Source organism: Lathyrus oleraceus, chromosome 7, assembly GCF_024323335.1.
Source record: "Lathyrus oleraceus cultivar Zhongwan6 chromosome 7, CAAS_Psat_ZW6_1.0, whole genome shotgun sequence".
Lineage (NCBI taxonomy): Eukaryota > Viridiplantae > Streptophyta > Magnoliopsida > Fabales > Fabaceae > Lathyrus > Lathyrus oleraceus.
Window position 1 is genome coordinate 138,188,871 of NC_066585.1, and position 22,333 is coordinate 138,211,203.

Consider the following 22,333-nt stretch of genomic DNA (forward strand, 5'->3'; position numbering starts at 1 on the left):
AAATGCCAAATAATTTTGTTGACCAATTTTGATGACTTGTTTGTGTTTGACTCTTGTTGTTGGGCCTTTGTCAAGGTTGATTTGACTTTGTCAAATTAATATCATTGGATTTAAGGGATAAATGGAATGTACATTCCATCTCCCAAAATGAATGAATGATATTAATTTGATAAGATTCCTCCTTTGATCAATTTGAGTTTTCATCTATTCCCATCCCATCCCACTTCATCTCATTCCCTTTCTTTATGCATTCATCCCATTTGGCTTATGACATCTCAAAGTCCTAAAGCTAGTTGATTGAAAAATTAACATGAGTATGGATGAGATTAGGCCACACCTTTTGCATATTTCTTTTTGTGTGAGGTATTTTTCATGAGCATAGTTCATAATACTATGTCTCTAACATGCATTAACACCAAAACTCTATTGCCCAACCTCAAATAGTTGTGACTTCTACATAAGTTCAATTATGATTGCTTAACATAGCGCTAAATTTGTGACATAAAAGGCATAGCATTCTAGTTAGTGAGATTGTAAGTCTCCCCTCTTTCATGGTATTGTGTGGAAACTTGGCCTTTTTTCCTTCCTTTGGAAGCTGTCTTGGCTCAAGGATCCATGCTTGTGATAAGTGGATTGAGTGTTCTCCAAAGAATGGCTAAGAATGAAAAGCAAAAACAAAACAATACTAACTTCTAACCTATTAACTACTAAATTTAAAGTTCAAGCCCTTTACTTTAATGTCATTTAATTCTAGCTTTTATACATTTGCCATTGTTCATATCATTCTAATTGTTTATGTTAATGCAATTTTCACTTTGTTCACTTGGACCATATTGTGTGATATACTTTGTTTGTGTATACTTTGCTTGTTCGTGTGGTCTTTGACCATTAATGTACATAATAACGATAAAGAACCCTAAAAAACTTTTGTGCGGACTGTTGGCTTGATCTTGGACAAATGGACTTAGAATTTAGGCAAAATTTCTATGCTAAAGGACTTGGCCAATGCCAACTTATTGAGAAACCAAGTGCTTGCAATTTGAAACTTCATCTGAAATATCATTCAAGATCCCTCTGAGTTCATCTGCAACATGATCATTGTGAAGTTGTTATTTTGAACCTGTGACTTGTGGAATTCATGGGCTATTTTGAAGAAGATCATGGAATGGATAAGCTTGGATGTGGCTATCTTTATTTTATTCCTTTGCTCTTCAAGATAATATAATTGTGCATTTGTGTGTTGCTTGATTCTTAAAGTCCAAGGGAATTATGGGTTTCTATTAACATTCTTGTCTATTGGATTACTACCCATTTGGTCAGATCTTTTCAACTCTTAACTTTTAATTTTATGCATAGGATTAGTCTCTTCATATTCTCCCCATTTCTTTAATTTCAAAATATCTCCCTCCTTTTTCAAAACCTTCTTTGATTGAACTTATTTTGTTTTAAACTTTGACTACTTTTTGCAAAAAGATAGAAACTTTGGCCTTATGCCATTGCATTTTCAAACTTCTTTTCTTAAATCAAACTTGTAAATAAATTTAATTATACTTGACTTAAAATTTCAAAAAGCCAAAAAAGAACTAACTCATTCAAACCATTTTCAGGCCTTTGTGCCTTTCAAACTTAATTTTTGTTAAAAGCAATGCATCCACTTCGAAATTTGTATCACGAACTACGAGGTTTTGATCCCTCATTTTTATGTTGGTATGTAGGCACAAGACCAAAAGTCTTGCCAAACACCAAAATATAATAAATGAAATCTTTTCTCATCCCCCCATTCTATTTGTTTGTAAACATCACTTTGTACCAAATACATATGCACACAAAAAGGGCTCCCTAGGAGTACCTAGGACACTTTGGGTGCTAACACCTTCCCTCTGTATAACCAACCCCCTTACCTGTAATCTCTGACATTTTATTAGTTTTGATTTGAAAACTTCTTATTTTTGGGTTTTGTTCGTACTTTTTTCCTTGTCCCTTGGAAACAATAAAAACGCGGTGGCGACTCTTGTCATTTGATCTCTAGCTTATCCATAGCTTGATGATCATGAATTTACCGCTACAGGTAGAATATCAAAAAGAAGAGAAAATTTGTCACCGGTTAAAGTGAACATATCAAGGATAAACTGTCTAGGGAATAAAATAGGGATTACAACTACCTTTTTATTGGGTAGAAAACCATAATGAAGAGAAAATCCAACACCGGTTAAAGTGAACCTATCAAGGATAGACTCTCCGAGGGAAACGTGAAAACGAATCCGCTAGGGAAAACAAAGGAAGTAGGTTACATTTTACTGGGTATTGGGCAAAAGTAATGTACTCAACATTAAGAAGAATATTACCAATTACTGGGTAATAAACTCTTGGAGACCAAAAGATCTACCTAGGTAAGAATTAGAAAGAAACGGTCAATCAAAGACTCAACCCAATGAGGATATAACTCAGAGGGAGTGGTTCCATCCAGATAATAAACTAGGGAGAAAACTGATACAATCATCATCCACGAGGAAATAATTCAGTGGCGAATGAGAAAGAATAAACTCTTTCTTCCTAAGGGGATGACACTCTACAATTGAAGGAGGACAGACACACCAAATCTGCATGGAAACATAATATTACCAAAGCAGGGTATCAGACAAAAAAGTCAATGTGATAAGATGCATAATGAAATATCTGATGTTGTGTTATAGGAATGAATATGTATGTATGTGATTATGATTTTGCTGACAACATATCACAAAGGATAAAAATAACAAAGATTTGAATTATCACTAAAACACTCGGCTAATCTCAACAAGATGGAAACACAATTGGAGAAAATTCTAGGGATGAAAATAAATCATCTAGCTCTAAATAAATCAACCCTGGATGGGGAAAGTCATGGAGAACATGCTTCCAATAAATCACGGCAAACCCTGTAGGAGGAGAGCATTGTTGAAGGATGATCAACCAAACATGCTAAGTATGAAGAAGAATCTTCTGAGGATCCACACAAATTAATACTGCGGGGATATTTAAGTCAACACAATGTTAAAAGGGAGACAACCTTACAGGGGACTAAGTCAAATACTACTCAGACTCAAACACTGTTGGGAAAGAGGAAACTTCTATCAGAAGATGAACTCTGCCGGGGAATACAAGAGATAAAACTCTACATGAGGATTTAAGCAAATTGCTGGGGATGTTGTGACCTAGATCGTCATATTTCTCAATAATCATCGAATAGTTGGAAATTGAAAAATAAACCAATTCCAAGAAAAAGATAATCAGATCTGATTCACACATAGGAGAAGCTGCCGAAGTTATGCAACATAATCAAATGCAAAATGGAAACAAAATAAAGGTTCCGGATTTCCATGGTCCAATCAAAAATCACTAACAGGTGGATACAAAACATGAGCACCTTAGCTGGGGAATATCCAGGGAAAAACACATCAACCAAGCCGGGGACAAATGACGAACTGTTGGGGAGGAAAAGGTTACCAAACCAACTGTCCGATAATGCTTCGCACTCCAAGACTGACCTGTTCTTAGATTGATGAAACTGATTAATCTTAAAGTGACTGCTTTTATTATTTCAAGAAAAATAATTATTCATTAATTTATTTCAAAATTATCATCATATAAATTCAAATTTATTTAACAGAAGTAAATAAGAATATAAGTAATTGGATGAAAAAATCAACTTTATTTAATAGAATGGTAGTCAGTAAATGACGAGACTCCATGGATCTTTACAAAGTTTGAAAATGGTAATATACATGGAAAAGGGCTACATTGAATACAATGATCACTATTCTCCCTACCAACTTCAATATCCACCTTGCTTGTCTTCAGTTGAGAATGATGAATCAAAACCAAATGACTTGCTCAAAACTGTCCGGGTGCAGTTACTTGCCATAATCCCTAATTTTGGCCTAGATTTCCCCAAGGCGGGGTATTTAATCTACTGGGATAAATTTTCTGTTTTATGTCTCTAACTTTTGCCTGGATCTCTCTTTCGGGTATTTTGGCTTCAACGACAATCTATGCTCCACAATCTTAGAATCCAAACAAGACATGTCTTGATAGGACCAGGCAAACAGATCAGAATAATCTCGAAGAAGATCAATCAACCCCTTCTTAGCTTTTGGACACAGTTGAGACCCAATCTTGACTTCCTTCACATCATCATTGGAACCCAAGTTGATCAATTCAATATGCACTTGAAACGGATGGATGGCTTTTTCCTCGGGCTCAAGCAAACGGGATAACTCATCAGATATTTCTTCATCGTCATTCTCTTCCTCAGCTTCAAACACAAGGAAATCAAAGTTTGAAGAGGGAGTAGGATCATTATATTCAATGGGTTTGAGAACCAATTTGCATAATGATTTGATATTTTGATTTTAGAGAAAAGGAGTGCGAACAAATATTATGCAGATGGAAGGATTATTATTAATATATGTTTTTTGTGATTACCATTTTCAAATAAAGCAAAAAGTAAAAATAAAATATCATATATGTGGATGAATACAATTGTATTTTATTGATGATAATAAGGAAAATGTCTAACAATGTTCACCTCTCCCTTAGGCGTAGGAGAATGATTTTTCTGAAAGATAAAAAAAATTACTTAGAACGATGAATGACAACAAAAACATCAACAACAACCCAGTTGTTGCAAATTTGGCCATGCAACACAAAGTTGGCGCAAGCTTCGTCTTCGTCACCACTATCTTCTATAATGGCAGCTGAGTGTTGATCATTCCCATGAATGAACCCCCCATGCGGAAAATTGGTTGCATAACTTTGGCTTTGGTGCTGAATGGCCCTGGTAGAAATCTTAGCCCTACTCTGTTTTTGTTCTCGGTGATCTCCATAACACGGCCCCACTTGTCAATACTGCCAGCTTAAATAGCCTCTTGCGCATCTTTCGAAGAAGACATGGGTGCCCCAGTTTTCTTCAATTCATCAGTAATAGATAGGGCTTGGAACATCATTCCAACCTCCTCCTCAGCATCAACATACGTGAAAGATGATAAATGGCTCACCAATAATGCATTTTATCCACCAACAATGACAAGTTTTATGTTCTTCACAAATTTCAGGTTTTGGTGAGAAGTAGACGTCACTTCTCCGACTTCATGAATCCATGGCCTCCCCAACAAGCAGCTGTAGACCAGGTGAATATCCATCACTTTGAAAGTAATTTGGAAATCACTCGGATCTATCTTAATCGAAAGGTCCATTTCTCCAATGACAGTTTTATGAGAATCGTCGAACGCTTTTACCACCACGCCACTATACCTCATTGGGGTGCCTTGGTAAGAGACTTTTGACAGAGTTGATTTTGGTATCACATTCAATGATGACCCAGTATCAACCAACACATTGGACAGAGCGTCCTGTTTACAGTTCTTAAAATGTGTAACGCTAAGTTGTGATTTCTGCCTTCCTCGGGAAGCTCTTCATCATAAAAACTCAAATTGTTACAAGAAGTTATATTGGCAACTATTTGGTCAAACTGATTTACTGTAACATCATGCTCAACATAGGCATGTTCCAACACTTTTTGCAATGCCTCTCTGTGCGCTTTAGAATTCATTAGCAATGATAGCACAAAGATCTTTTACGGCGTTTAGAGCAGTTGCACCAGAACATTGAATTCACTTATTTTAATTAATCTTAACACCTCATCATCATCGTTAGTCTTCAACTTGCTGGACTCACCAGACTGGCACGTTGGAGCACTAACTAGATTCTCTATAGGAATCTCTTCTTTCTTACTCATGGAAACATCTTCTACCACCTTAGGGAAAACTGGACTAAACAAAGTGAAAAAGGACTTAAACATAAACAAGTTATATTAAATGTGAATGGCAATGAATCATAAATGACTGAAATTTAAATTGCATAAAGTAAATGACTTGAAAATAAAAGCATAATAAATAAGTGTTAGTCAAATGTTAGTCAAGAGTTAGTGGTGTTAGAGGTGTTAGTGGTTATTTTTAATTGATTAAGTCATTCTTTGGAGAAGACTCAACCATTCATTCACAAGCATGAATCCTTAAACCAAGACATCTTCCATGAGAAGGGCTCCAACTTGGATAATTCAACAAGTATTCCACTAGCTCTCATGAAAGGAAAAAAGGTCAAGACTCCACAAAATTCCATGAAGAATGGGAGACTTACAATCTCACTTACTAGAATGTTAAGCAATCATAATTGGACTTATATAGAAGTCACAACTATCTGAGGTTGGGAAATAAAAATATAGGTGTTAATGCATGTTAGAGATTTGGTACAAGGAACCAAACTCCTAAAACATACCACACACTAAAAAAATGGGAGGGACCTATCTCAGTCATACTTATATTGATTCATCTGACACAAGGTCATTGATGAATCAATTAGCCTTTAGGAATTAGAGATTTCATTGGTCAACTAGGGGAATGGGAAAGAATAGGGATGAAGATGAAGATGGAGGGTAAGATAGAAAGACAAATTGATCATGAGAGAAACTTCATCAAATCAAAACCATCCATTCATTTTGGGAGATGAAATGTACATTTCATCAGTCCCCTAAATCTAATGGTTTTAATCCAACAAAATTTAAATCAATCATGGCCAAGGCCCAAACAGAAAGTCAAACATCACAAGACCATAAAAATGGCTCAATAATATTTTTAAACATTTAATCAATTAAAAATCACATTAAAAATGAATTAAAATACAGTTTAATTTGGTCAAAACCTAAAATCCCTTCAAAAGACCAAATAAATGGCCAAGGGATTTATCCTAGGTCAAACAAGGTCAAAGGACCTTAGACAAAAAAATTCACAATTTTTAAAAAGTCAGAAGTGTTTTTAAAAATTTAAAATATGCATAAAAACATATAATTCATGAAAATTACCAAAATTAATCCAAAAAATAATTTTAATTCAGCATATGGAAGAGAAAAATATTTAAAGACTTATAGTGAAATTCCCATATTTTTGGGATTAAGAATGGATTTATTATGAATTAGACAAAAATAAGGCAATTAAATGAAAAATAAGAAAATACAAAAAAACAAGGGCCATCAGATCTCCCTCATTAATTGAGGTGGCAAATCTCATGGGAAAGCGCGTGCTTCACATCATACACCTCATGTAATGGGTCATATGGATGGTAATTACATGGAGCGATCAAGACTAAAACATTTCAAATGAATTAGAAGGTTGGGAGAGTGCCAACGCACCACCGGAGCTAGGGCTCCGGTCATCTTCTCCGGTGGACCTCACTGGACTCGTCCACCATCAACCTTCACTAAAATAAAAAGTGAATACACTAATTTGAAGAGAAAAACGCCAGGAATCCAAATCTTCCCTCAAAATTCTCCAATTCTCAATATATTGAGAGATACATGGAATTAAAATTGAGGAGTATGAACTAAGTTGCTTCTATTTGACAAACAACACTATGACGAATACGAGCACCCTCAGATGGCACTCCCAAACATTTTCCAAAGTCCTCTAAACTTAAGACAATATCAGTTTTCTTAACATGAGAGCTTAGAGTACAATCCCTAGAAAGTGAGAGTTTTGCATAAAAATCCTTGGCTAGGTCAGGGTACACAAAAGTAGAGGTTCCAATAAAAATTATGATACCTTGATATCTCAAAAGAGGGTTGAAATTGAAACTAGTTGCAGGAAAGGATGCAAGGTTACCGTATTTTACCGAAGTGAGAGCTCTATTCCGGAAAGGAAATTGAAGTCTTCTTTGCATCATTGTTGGTTGAGTAGCTACACTTTCAGAATCATTGGTAGGATTAGAGGTACCTTCTCCCATTTTTGCCTTTCCTTTGAGTTTCCTTGAAGGAGCCATTGATGGAGCTTGAGAAGGTTAGAGTTTTGGCGGAAGTTGTATTTTCGTTTTTGAGAGAAAGGAGTATAAAAAAGTGCTTTTGAGAATGACTTATGGTTTATGAGTGGATAAAAGGTAATATATAGTAGTAGAATATAAGTGGGTGATAAAGAGTGATGTGGGTAAATGGTGAAATGTGAATGGGTAGTAAAAGATAGGTTGAATCTTGACTAAGTGAGGAGGATGAATGTTGACCAAGCATTTAAGAGAATTCAACCATAATTACAGTAGTAGAAGATAAAAATAATATATAAAACAACATTTATGGCAAAAACGCAGTGATGTAACCGGTTACTTACTTCATGTAACCGGTTACATGGTGAAAAAAAAAACAGAATCGAATAAAATGTAAGTTACAGTGATGTAACCGGTTACCTACTTCATGTAACCGGTTACATGGTGCAGAAATGACCAAACAGAGGCAAAAATACATATATGTACAGTGATGTAACCGGTTACTTACCTTATGTAACCGGTTACAGGATGTAAAAAATGAGAATTAAAAGCAATAAAAACATATTTTTGCACATGAAACACATATAGAACCTTCACAAATGAAATTGTGAAGATTTATTAAGGTAGAGGAATATATAGCATGTACCTTAAGTGATGAATATGCGTGTCATACGTCATGTTCGTCCAAAATCCCAAGTTCTCTCTGAATCTTGAAGAAGGGTTCTTTGGCAAGCGGTTTTGTGAAGATATCTGCTAACTGATTATGTGTAGCTACAAAGGTTACTTCAACATCTCCTTTAAGAACATGATCGCGAAGAAAATGATGTCGAATGTCTATGTGTTTGGTACGAGAACGCATGACTGGATTCTTGGTAATATTTATCGCACTTGTGTTGTCGCATCGAAGAGGTATGCAACCAAGATGAGCTCTGTAGTCACTAAGTTATTATTTTAGCCATAAGATTTTAGCGCAACAACTACTGGCCGCAATGTATTTTGCCTCAGCCGTACTAAGTGCTATACAGGCTTGTTTCTTGCATGACCATGAAACTAAAGCATTTCCTAAGATGTGACATGTTCCACTCATACTTTTGCAATCAGTTTTGCAACCTGCATAGTCCGCGTCAGAATAACCAAGTAAATTACATACACTACTTTTAGGATACCATAATCCGACGTTTGTTGTTCCCTTCAAATATTTCATAATCCTTTTCACCGCCATGAGATGAGATTCTTTCGAGTTTTCTTGAAAGTGAGCACACAAACAAACACTAAACATTATGTCAGGACGGCTTACCGTCAAATACAACAAGGAACCAATCATACCTCGATATTTGGTGATATCAATTGAAGTACCAGATTCGTCTTGATCAACATACGTTCCGGATCCCATAGGGGTAGACATTTGCTTGCAACTATCCATGTCGAATCTTTTCAAGAGTTCTTTGCAATACTTGGATTGATTTATGAAGATACCATCATCTAGTTGCTTGATTTGTAAGCCGAGAAAATAATTCATTTTACCCATCATGGACATCTCGAATTCTCCTTGCATCATTGAGGAGAATTCTTCACACATATCTTTGTTTGTTGATCCGAATATGATATCATCAACGTATACTTGTACCAACAATGTGTTGTTCTTGATTCTTTTGATGAAGAGAGTTTTGTCAACCTTGCCTTTTTCAAAACCTTTTTCACAAAGAAAGTTGCTAAGTCGATCATACCAAGCCCTAGACGCTTGTTTCAATCCATAAAGAGCCTTTCTTAGCTTGAAAACATGTGAGGGATTCTTGAAATCTTCAAAGCCCGGGGGTTGCTTTACATAAACTTCTTCGTTGATGTAGCCATTAAGGAATGCACTTTTGACATCCATTTGAAAAAGCTGAAAGTTTAGTGAGCAAGCATAAGCAAGTAAAAGGCGTATAGCTTCTAACCTTGCTACCGGAGCGAATGTTTCTTCGAAATCAATTCCTTCTTCTTGGTTGTAGCCTTGTGCGACCAACCTTGCTTTGTTACGAACAATGATGCCATTTTCGTCAAGTTTTTTTTTGAAGACCCATCGAGTTCCAATGATGTGTTTATTGCTAGGTCTCGGAACAAGTTCCCAAACTTGATTTCTTTCAAATTGATTGAGTTCTTCTTGCATAGCAATGATCCATTTGTCATCTCCTAAGGCTTCATCAACTTTGGAATGTTCAATTTGAGAGACAAAAGTCATGTTTAAGCAAGCATCCTTTAAATTCAATCTTGTTAAGACTCCTTGACTAATGTCACTAATAATCTTGTCGATTGGATGGTCTCTATGATTTCTCCATTCTTTAGGTAGATCATTGATGTTTGCGTCTTGTGGATCTTGTTCTTTATGGTGTTCCGGTTGATTTTCATTACCGGATATGAAATCTATCTCTTGAGGAATATCTACTAAATCATCATTATTATCAACAGTAATATCCTCCTTGGAGGGGTTAGTTTCATCAAATGATACATGCATAGATTCTTCAATAGTTAAAGTTCGTTTGTTATAAATCCTATAAGCTTTGCTAGAGAGAGAATAACCAAGAAAAATACCTTCATCGTATTTTTCGTCAAACTTACCAAGATTATCTTTATCATTGTTAAGGACAAAGCATTTGCATCCGAAGATATGATAGTAGGCTATGTTCGGTTTTCTTCCCTTGAAAAGTTCATAGGGAGTTTTCTTCAAGATAGGTCTAATATTGACTCGATTACTTACAAAGCATCCCGTGCTTACCGCATCCGCCCAAAAGTATTTTGGAAGATTGGAGTCGCTAAGCATTATTCTTGCAAGCTCAATGAGAGACCTATTCTTTCTCTCCACCACTCCATTTTGTTGAGGAGTCCTTGGTGCCGAGAAGTTGTGAGAGATTCCATTTTCATCGCAAAATTCTTCAAAGGAGGCATTTTGGAATTCTCCACCATGGTTGCTTCTTATGGAGGCAATGGTTAGTGACTTCTCATTTTGGATTTGCTTTGCATACTTCTTAAATGCTTTGAATGCGTCATTTTTCTGCACTAAAAAGAGAGTCCAAGTGTATCTAGAGAAATCGTCAACAGTGACTAAGGCATAAATATTACCTCCGAAGCTCTTTGTTCTTGATGGACCGAATAAGTCCATGTGCAGCAGTTGTAATGGCCTTGAAGTGGTCACTACATTTTTGCCTTTGAAAGTTGATTTATGTTGTTTCCCTTTTTGGCACGCATCACAAAGTCTATCTTTGATAAACTTCATCTTGGGCAAACTAATGACGAGGTCATGCTTGATCAATTTATTCAAATGTTCCATATGAATATGTGCAAATCTTTTGTGCCAAAGCCATGAATCGTTGTTGTTTACCATGAGACATTTTACCTTCAAAGACAAGTCATTAAGGGAAATCATAAAAATATTGTTATGGCGTTTACCTTTTAGTTTAACCTCATGTGTGACTTCATCTTCTATCAAGCACTCGTCTTTACTGAACTTGATCTTGAAGCCCTTGTCACATAGTTGGATAATACTAAGAAGATTGTGCTTTAGTCCTTCGACATAAAGAACATCTTCAATCGATGTATAAGGTGGTGCACCAACAATGCCTTTGCCAAGAATCTTTCCTTTGTTGTTATCTCCATATGTAACAAAACCCTTGGCTTTAAGCTTTAGATTTGAAAATTTGTTGATGTCTCCCGTCATATGCTTGGAACACCCACTATCGAGATACCATAAGTTTGATGTGGATTCCAAGCAAGCCTACAAAACAGATTAAGTTTTGTTAGGTACCCAAGTTGCTTTGGGTCCTTCATAATTAGTGCCTTTCTTTACCCATACGTAATGCCCATTAGAAACACTAAAGTTTCTAATATAGCAAGCATTAGGTGTATGGCCTTTAATACCACAATAAAAGCATGCTGGTTCAAAATTACTTCTATACCTAGAAGGATAAGACTTCTTCTTAACAAGGTTTTTCTTTTTAGGATAATGATGAACTATTTTAGGTTTGTTCACTTTCTCTTGGATTGGTTGGTCACTTGCCTTAACAAAGATTGTCTTGCTTGAGCTTGGTTTTGAAAACTTTGAGTAACCAAGCCCACTTTTATCATTTGAATATCTTTGTTGGCTAAGTACACCCTCCAATCCAATTTGTCCTTTTTCGTATCTTACAAGAATTCTTTTTAGTTGGACAATTTGAAAAGAAAGTGACTCACATTTATTGCATACAAAATTTTGTTTTTGATCACTAATCATCTTTTCTTTTTCAACTTCAAAACCTTTTTCCATTTTCTCAATTTTCTCTTCCAAAACGGAGATTTGTTTCTTTTGAGATGATATAGTTTTATACAAAATTTTGCATTCATTTAATAATTCATCTATGGCACCTTGCACATCATTATCAAAAAGCGAAAAATCATTACTAACCTCATTTACTTCATCATCGGAATGGTGTGAGGCCATTAATGCTAGGTTTGCACTTTCATCACTATCCGAGTCGGATGACGAGCTTATTTCGTTATCTTCCCATGCGACATAAGCCTTTTTGTACTTGTTCTCCTTCTTACTTTTGAATCCACTTTTCTTAGGTAGTTAAGGACAATCTGGTTTTATGTGGCCTTGCTTACCACATTCATAACATGTTACCTCTTGCATTGAAGTGGAAGCTTCTCTTTTCTTGAAGTGTTTCTTTCTTTTCACATGGAAGGAAGGTTTGTCATTCTTACCGAAAATTTGCCTAGCCTTTTAACAAGTAACAAGAAGTTTTCATCCTCCTCCGAATTGTCTTCTTTCTCAACATATTTGGAGTCAACTTTCAGAGTGATGCTTTTGGACTTCTTATCTTGATTCTCATGTTTTTCAAGTCTTCCAAGTTCCGTCTCATATTCTTGAAGTTTTCCAAACAATGTAGCGGAAGTCATTGTGGATAGACTTTTCTTTTCTGATAATGCCGTCACTTTTGGTTTCCATTCCCTGGTTAAAGATCTAAGCACTTTAAGATTCAATTCATAATTACTTAAGGTCTTACCTAGAGCTTTTAGATGATTTGTCAAGTGTACAAATCTTTTCTGCAAGTCAAGGATGGATTCTCCGGGCTGCATTCTGAACAACTCGTATTCTTGACTCAAGGTATTCAATCTTGATCTTTTAACTTCGGCAGTTCCTTCATGAGTTTCTACCAAGGTATCCCATATTTGTTTTGTCGTTGTGCATGCCAAAATGCGAAAGAATTCATCCATGCTGAGTGCATTTTGAAGAAGATTTATTGCCTTTTTATCATAGTGGACCTTCTTCTTATCATCATCATCCCATGAAATTTTAGGCTTTGATAAATCGACACCGTTAACAACCGTTGTAGGAACAAAAGGACCATTTTGGACAACATCCCATATTTGTTCTCCTTGTGCTTCTAAATGAGCCTTCATCCGAATTTTCCAGAAGTCAAAGTATTCAGCACAGAATAGTGGAGGCTTGTTACTGCTACCACCATCTCTGAAGACTAGATTATTATTTGCGGAAGCCATTTCGAATCGTCTAGGAACAGGTTACCTATAACCTACTCTGATACCAATTGTAAGAACGAAGTGCGCCTAAGAGGGGGTGAATTAGCTTCTTTAAAATTTTATCTGGTTTTATGATATGAAGTTGATAATATTTCTAGTTTAGAAATTTATGAAAGATGTAAAGGCGGAAAGATAAATGACACAAGGATATATCCTGGTTCCCCTCACAATCCGAGAGTACTCCAGTCCCCTTACGCAGTAAGAGATTTTCACTATGTTTGGTAACTTGTGCAAGAAATAACCAAAAACCAAGAACAATCCTCTTGAACCAAGAACAATCCTCTTGGATTTTCACTAAGTCACCCTATGAGAACAATCCTCTCAATGTGACTAATATTGCTTCCTAACAATCCTAGAAAGCAATGATACAACAAGTATAATTTTTGTATAAGAGTTTGAATAGATGAAATATATCAATCACTTGATTGATCTTCTCTTTCAAGTAAAACAAATCACAAGGATAATATTAGTGCTCAATGTGTATGAATATATGAGAGTATTTTTCTGAAATAGGTATGTAACAATGTTGGAAAAATATCTCAATGAAAGTTGATGTATATATGAACACTTTGGTTAAAAGTTGGTATATTTGAAGTTTGTAATTTGTATGAAAGAGGTGAGTGAAAAATCTGAAAGGTATAGTATATATAGGATACGCTATACCCTTTAGAAAGGCTGCATATATGTGGAACAATGCAATGGTCAAGGGCAAGAGATATGAATTCGAATGGCACTGAATAACAATGAAGAAGTGCCACTGGTTCAGGTGTAACCGGTTACCTGAAGGATGTAACCGGTTACATGGTTACGTTATGGCCCAGTAATTCAAAAACTCGATCATGTAACCGGTTACTTAAATGATGTAACCGGTTACATCATATAGAAAATGATCAATATAAAGGTTTTTTGTTACTGCCAGGGATGTAACCGGTTACATGATATTGGTAACCGGTTACATGAACTTAAAAGACCAAAAATAGTGTTTTGTAAAAGGGTAAGTGTTTATGGTATGTATTTGATGTTTTGGTAATGCATTTGACTAAATGTTTTGAGCACTAACAAATATCAATGCAAAGAGTTTTAGCTTGTACCCATATAAGTTGAAGATCAATAACTTTAAGTCTTTAATCTTCATGAAATTTGTAAGCAAGCTTTGATCCTTATGCAATTTGTCTTGGCTCATCCTTTTTGATATTCGTGAAATATGTTGTCTTCATCAAAACAAAGTCTTTAAGCAATTTTAGAGAAGCTTGAAAACACAATCTCAACAAGATGGAAACACCAACTGGAGAAAATGCTAGGGATGAAAATAAATCATCTAGCTCTGAATAAATCAACCATGGATGGGGAAAGTTATGGAGAACATGCTTCTAATAAATCACGGAAAACCCTGCGGGAGGAGAGCATTGCTGAAGGATGATCAACCAAACATGTTGAGTTGGAGAAGAATCTTCTGAGGATCCACACAAATCAATACTGCGGGGAAATTTAAGTCAACACAATGTTAAATGGGAGACAACCTTACACGGGACTAAATCAAATACTACTTAGAATCAAGCATTGTCCGGAAAGAGGGAACTTCTATCAAAAGATGAACTCTGCTGGGGAATACAAGAGATAAAACTCTGCATGAGGATTTAAGCAAATTACTGGGGATGTTGTGACCAAGATCGTCATATTCCTCAATAATCATCGAATTCTTGGAAATTGAAAAATAAACCAATTCCAAGGCAAAGATAATCGGATCTGATTCACACACAGGAGAAGCTGCCGAAGTTATGCAACATAATCAAATGCAAAATGGAAACAAAACAAAGGTTTCAGATCTCCATGGTCCAATCACAAATCACTAACAGGGGGATACAAAACATGAGCACCTTAGCTGGGGAATATGGATTTGAAAAGGGGCCCGAACATTAGCTCAAATAGAGATAAAACCCACCAAATCTACAGGGAAGATGAGATTATCCAGGGAGAAACTCATCAACCAAGCCGAGAACAAATGACGAACTGTTGGGGAGGAAAAGGTTATCAAACCAACTGTCCGACAATGCTTCCCACTCCAAGACTGACCTGTTCTTAGATTGATGTTGACATTCCTTGCTGAAACTGATTATTCTTAAAGTGTCTGCTTTTATTATTTCAAGAAAAATAATTATTCATTGATTTATTTCAAAATTATCATCATAAAAATTCAAACTTATTTAACAGAAGTAAATAAGAATATAAATTATTGGATGAAAAAATCAACTTTAGTTAATAGAATGGTAGTCAGTAAATGACGAGACTCCATGGATCTTTACAAAGTTTGAAAATGGTTATTTACATGGAAAAGGGCTACATTGAATACAATGATCACTACTCTCCATACCAACTTCAAAATCCACCGTGCTTGTCTTCAGTAGAGAATGATGAATCAAAACCAAATGACTTGCTCAAAACTGTTTGGGTGCAGTTACTTGCCATAATCCCTAATTTTGGCCTAGATTGCCCCAAGGCGGGGTATTCAATCTACCTGGATAAATTTTCTGTTTTATGTCTCTAACTTTTGCCTGGATCTCCCTTTCGGGTATTTTGGCTTCAACAACAATCTATGCTCCACAATCTCAGAATCCAAACCAGGCATGTCTTGATAGGACCAGGCAAACACATCAGAATAATATCAAAGAAGATCAACTAACCCCTTCTTAGCTTCTGGACACAATTGAGACCCAATCTTGACTTCCTTCATATCATCATTGGAACCCAAGTTGATCAATTAAATATTCTCTTGAAACAGATGGATGGCTTTTTCCTCGTGCTCAATGTAAGACCCTGATTTTGACCCTAAGATCACTCATGGCATTACATCATTGCATAAGTGCATTGCCTCAAGGATCATAGCATGTTTGGCTTCTTAACCCTAGGGTTTGGGACTTGTGTGAGTGGTTTGAGACCACCAAGCATGCTTGTATTGTATGTTATTGCTTTTATTACTTTTATTACTAACCAAAAGCACAAAAATATGTCACTAACTCTTTTTGTTTTGAAGCTCAAGTGACCATGTGCTCCAATGCTCCTAGGAGGCTCCTAAGCCCAATGAAATGGCTATATGAAGATAAGAGAAAGCATGACAATGGTCCACAAAGCCCCTAATCACCACATGTGTCTCCCAAGTATCTCAATTTTCCAATTTGATCAAGATAACTCAAATGGCCTGAGGATTGTTTCCCAAGGAAACCCTAATTTCACTGTGCTTTGATTGTGCCTTGCCCATGAAGCAACCTCAACCTATGATAAAATTTAATCAAGGGAAGTTCTTTCATTCATCAATTTATACATATATGAGCCTATTTGAGGATCCTCAATCATTTATTCATCAAGATTGAAAGTTTGGCCTTGAAAAGTTGACTAGTTAAGTCATCTGACTAAGCTGAGCACCATTGAAATATAACGTTTGATGTGTTTGTCAAATGAAGATGACCCAAAGAGTAAAACTTCTTGTAAGAACCATATGAACAACTTTCATGTTCGTCAAAAATCCATTTGAAACTTGGAAGGTCATCATTAATTTCAAAACATTATAGGTCATTTTGACTGAAACCCTAATTTTAAGTCAACTTACCAAGGATATAACTTCCTTACTTTTTATTATTTTGAGGTGAGACCAAATTCATTGGAAATCTTGAGAGGTCTACTTAAAATGTTATGTTGGACAAAATTTCATAATCCTAAAAGAAATACATGTGATAATACAAAACATTATAGGTCATCTTGGACCTAATTCATTGAATTTGAAAAAGAACCCAACTTCAAATGCCCATAACTTTGTCATAGAAAATCCAAATGATGCAAACTTTGAGTCTAAATTGATCACCTTGAAAGAACGACTTTGATGTTGGAGGTTTTTCCATTTGAAGCTTGCATCATGAAAACAGAGGGGTTTGAATAGGCTTGCTTTTGGTGAAATTTTTCAAAGGTGACATAAACATGTTTTGTACATAACTTTTCACAACCATTTTTCATTAATTTCCAAATGCCAAATGATTTTTTTCCCAATATGGCTTTTGTTCCTTATTTCAAGGGCTTTCCAACAATTACTCACCTTACTTTTTTGGACTTACCATGTGTGAGTTTCAAAGACCTCTTCATTTATGTACAATTTGGCATTTTTATGATGAAACTTAATGTGCAAGCTAGTTCCCTCCAAAATGCACGTCCAAATCGATTCCAAATGAACTCAGCATGGTTTTGCACCCATCATTGGGCCTCACATGCGCCTGTACAGGCCCATGCATATGCAATTTCAAATGCCATGCACACGAGGGAAGCATGATGCACAACCAATTTCGGCTATAAATAAACACTCCTTCTCATTCATTCATCAACCTTTGGTAGATCTGAAACACTGCAACATTGAAACCATAGCCATACCAAAGGAATTTTTCAGAATTTTTTCTCACTTTCGAGCTTGAAATTCAACATCATTAGTTGATCTTCAAAGCTTAATGCCTTAACCTTTCATCTCCACTGCATCCCTAGAGCAAAGAGGAGCCAAGAGCTTGAAGGTTTCGTGGCTTAAAGAGCTTTAATTCAGAGATATATCTTCAAACTTTTTGGATCTAGAACTTGCAATTCAATGTAGTATTCTCTTATTTGTGTGGTTTTATGAAGTCCTCGCACTTGAGGCAAGCCAATGGTGGTTTCAATTTTCCATTTCGTGCATTTACAGTTGATACACCATGATCTTCCACTTCACATTTCTCTCAATATAGGAAGAGTGAGGAAGTACCATGGATACAGTGGTGATCTCCATCACACAAGCTCCATTTCCATGTCCTTATTTTCTATTTTTGTTACAAAAAAATCTCTGCAACTGGTGGCCGGAATTGGTTGGTCCACCGGAGAAGATGGTGGTTTCCACCACCATCACCACGTGTGTCACTCTTGGACTTTGGATCATGAGTTCATGATCTAAACTTTGTCCTTCATTGCATTTACTTTATTTAATTCATGATGTTGCGCATTTGACTCGAACACGCGTTGCGCCCTCACATATGGACCGCTCTTGGTTGCCATGTCAATTAATGAATCTCATCCTACTGCTCATTTTTCATTTATTTCTATTTTCTTTTATTTTCAGTTAATTCCTTTTATTTTCAAAAATTCATAAAAAAATTATTTGAAGTCATAAAAATATGAGACCAATTCCAAAAAATTTCTTGAAAAATCTAGTTTCATATTTTGATTATTATTATTTTTGTGACTTCATTTAATATTTTTTGTGAATTATTTGGCTTTTAATAGTTTTAATTCATTTTAAAATACTTTCTGATTATTGAAATATCCAAAAACACTTTCCTAGCATTTATGGATCATGATAAGTCAATCAAAAATAATCTCATCAATTTCTTATTTGATTTGAGATTTATTTGAGATTTTAATCCATTTTGTGCTATTTTTAATTGTTTTTAATTGCTTTCTGATTTCAAAAATTGTTGAGAAAATTAGTCAAAGTTTGTTTGACCATGTTAGACCTATGAGAATTTAATTGGACTTGTTGAAGTTGATTTGAATTGAATTTGAGGTTTGATATTATTTGTTTATTTTTTATTTGCGTTTTATTTTAATTCAAAAAATACAAAAAAAATCTCATTGACTTGTTGACTTGTTATCTTCATTTCTTTTCTGTTTGGTGTTGATTGATGATGATTTGATTCACATTTAAACAATTGGATTTGATACTTGTCTTCTTTTCCATTCCCTTTCATCTTCATCACATTCTTTCCATTAATGGCCAATGAGTTAATGTCTTATGGTTGGTCTTGACAAATGAGAGGTTTAACCTTCTTTGATCCAAACCAAACTCAACTTGATCCATGATCAAGTGAGTTGTTTTGTGTCCAAGATAGGTTGCTTCTTGGTCAAGCAAATAACCTGAATTCCATACAAGGCCCTTCCCTTTTTGTTTTGGCATGGCAAGTTTATGGAGCTTGGCTTACTAGTCATGATCTCTAACTTGTGTTCTTTGCCTATATTTTTATTGACCGGCCTCAGATAGGTGTGACTACTACATTAGTCCACTTACGATTGCTTAACATAGCGCTACATTGTCTTATGACAAGCTAACATAACCTCCACTAATTACTAACTTTAATTTGAGCATTTAATTTCTTTCCCTTTACTTTTAGTGCCATTTATTTCTTGCTCATTTATTCATATTGATTTTCCCTTTGCTCATTTGAGCACATATTTTATGTTTATGTCATTTTTCTTTTGCTCATTTGAGCCCATTATTGTATATAAATATATTGTTATCTTGTGTTTAATTTGTGTTTGTTTTGTGTGAACCAAATGCAAAAGGATAAAGGACCTAGAATTAGGACTTACCTATTCTTAAAAGGAGTTCAAGAGCAACTAGGCCTCATGCCTTTAGAATGCTAAATTGGTGAAGAGCAACTAGGCCTCATGCCTTTAGAATGCTAAATTTGAAAGTTGACCTCAAAGGACTTCTCCTTCAAACTCATTCTTTGTCCATTTCCCTTATTGTGTTGTGAACTTTTTGATGTTTTCTCTTGTGTGATAGGGATTCCATCTTGAGATTGTGAAAAGAGGACCATTGTCATGAGTAGCCAAGTTAAGAGACAAGCCAAATGGAGATCCTAGGAGCTTGAACTCAAATTGTTTGATTGCTTGCATGTGCTAAGTCCAAAGTAAAGGAGCATCTTGAGTCATCTATATGACTTCAACAAAAGGAACTCCAAGGGTTTATCTTTTCTCTCTTATCTTTATATGCTTTAAGACTAGCCCTTCTCTTCTTCTCCCCACTCTAACCCAAGCCAAAAACCATTTTCAACACTTTGACTTTGTTTCAAAATTAGAAACCTAGGCCTTAAGCCTTTGACATTTTTCAAACATTTTTTCATAAATACTCATTGTGAATGAACATTAATCCAACTTTGACTTCATTTTGTAAATAAATCTAACTTGTAAATATAACTCACTTCAAGTTGTTTTTGTGGTTCCAATGGCCACTTTGTTAAACTTTTCAAAAACATTAGTCATAGGTTTGAGTTATCATAGTGGTTGATGTAAATCTCACCTCATCCTTAGTGATTGGATTATAAGTCTTCCATACTTATTATAGGGTTAACCCCTCACTAGTATGTTGAAGCCTTCCTCACATGGTGGGTTGTTGGTTTAGGTTGAGTTTTCTCCCTTTGATAACTAAAGACGTTAAGGCTTTTGATCAAATCAATTCACCAATATTTGAGATTTTTACCCCGAACTACGAGGTTTTGATCCTCCTTTGTGATGGTACGTAGGCAATGGGTTCATCCATTCAAACAACAAAATTTGTAAATATAATCTATTCTCTTCTCATCCCTCTAATCTTTTGTACAATCTTTTCACAAATACCAACCTACAACACATATTTACAAAAAGGGTTCCCTTAGGGTACTAAGGATGTTTTGGGTGCGTAAAACCTTCCCATTTCATAACCAACCCCCTTACCTAGATCTCTGACATTTTATTAGTTTTTTATTTTAAAAACATCAAAGCTTGGCTTTTGTTCGCTTTTTAGCCTTTCCTTTGGAAAAATAAAAGTGTGGTGGCGACTCGAATTGTATGTTGACTTTTGGTTTAGTCAATAAACCTAAAGGTAACGAAAACCCCGCTACAGAAAAGTGGCGACTCTGCTGGGGATTATGCTCTCTAGTGGGTTTAGCCTACTTTTTTCCTATGTGTGTTATATGTTTATATTTATTTGTGACATATTTTTGTGCAAATTTGGGACGAATGTATTGTTTGTAATGTATGAATTGCTTGATATATTAATTGCTTGTATGTTTGGTGGTGTCTTATGAGATGAGTTCTATACCCGAACTCGAGTGCACTTATGATAGGAGAATGGCATAGTCTTGTTGACTTGTGTGGAGTTATTCCTTAACAAGTTAACTTGCAAGCCCATTCACTTGGTGGAGGTCTTGTTGGGATCAATAATGTCACACGAGTAGTCGTGGTTAGGCATTACTCTTTCCAATATAAACCTTAGAAGCCAAGGACCTTAGATACCTAGCCCATCTTGGCCTATTTTAGGACGTAGTGCGAAGATTTTTCAAGTGTAAGACTTGAGGCGATTGTTACGCGATACTACACTCATAAGAGTCCCTCTTGAGAATGTTTTTGGAGGACGAGTTGTCGTTTTATCCGATAATATCCAAAAGATAAGATGATGACTATGGGAACCTTTGTAGAACATGATTGTCAGGCTTAACCATAGTACACTCCAGTTGGGTGGTTCTTAACCGAGACTCCATGCTCGTGACTCTCAACAAACCCTTGATTCGCGGTTGATCCGTTCTCGTATATCCTCAATATCAATGGAGTTTTGGGTGTTGATAAGGTGTAAAGCATAATCCACCAAAATGGATGATTGATATTGACGATGACTTGAGCCATCCCGTGACCTTTGTGTGGTGTGACTTGCTTGTTCCTTGAGTGTGATTGTTGCATCCATGCATTCATGCATTCATCCACATTCATATCATCAACAATAAAGACTTTACAAGGAACTTAAGAGGTCTATTTGCAAATTTTCAGACATGGATAAGCAAAGAGGGAATACGAAGAAGTACAGTTTTAGACAACCCGACTTGAAAGAGTTAAGGAGTTTGGCATCTTATGTATTAGAGCCTTTGGAGTTCAAAGCTCGCCATGAGAAGCTTCTGTCTATTCTTTTTACCAAGGTAGTTGAGGGTCTGATGAGTGTGTGGCAGTTCTACGATCCTCTATTTCGGTGCTTCACTTTTCTGGATTTCCAGCTTTTGTCTACATTGGAGGAGTATGCCTATCATGTGGATATACCCATTCTGGATCAGTTGCCATTCAGTGGCTTGGAGAAGATTCCGTCTTCTCAAGAGATTGCTGACATGCTTCATATGGATGTATTTGA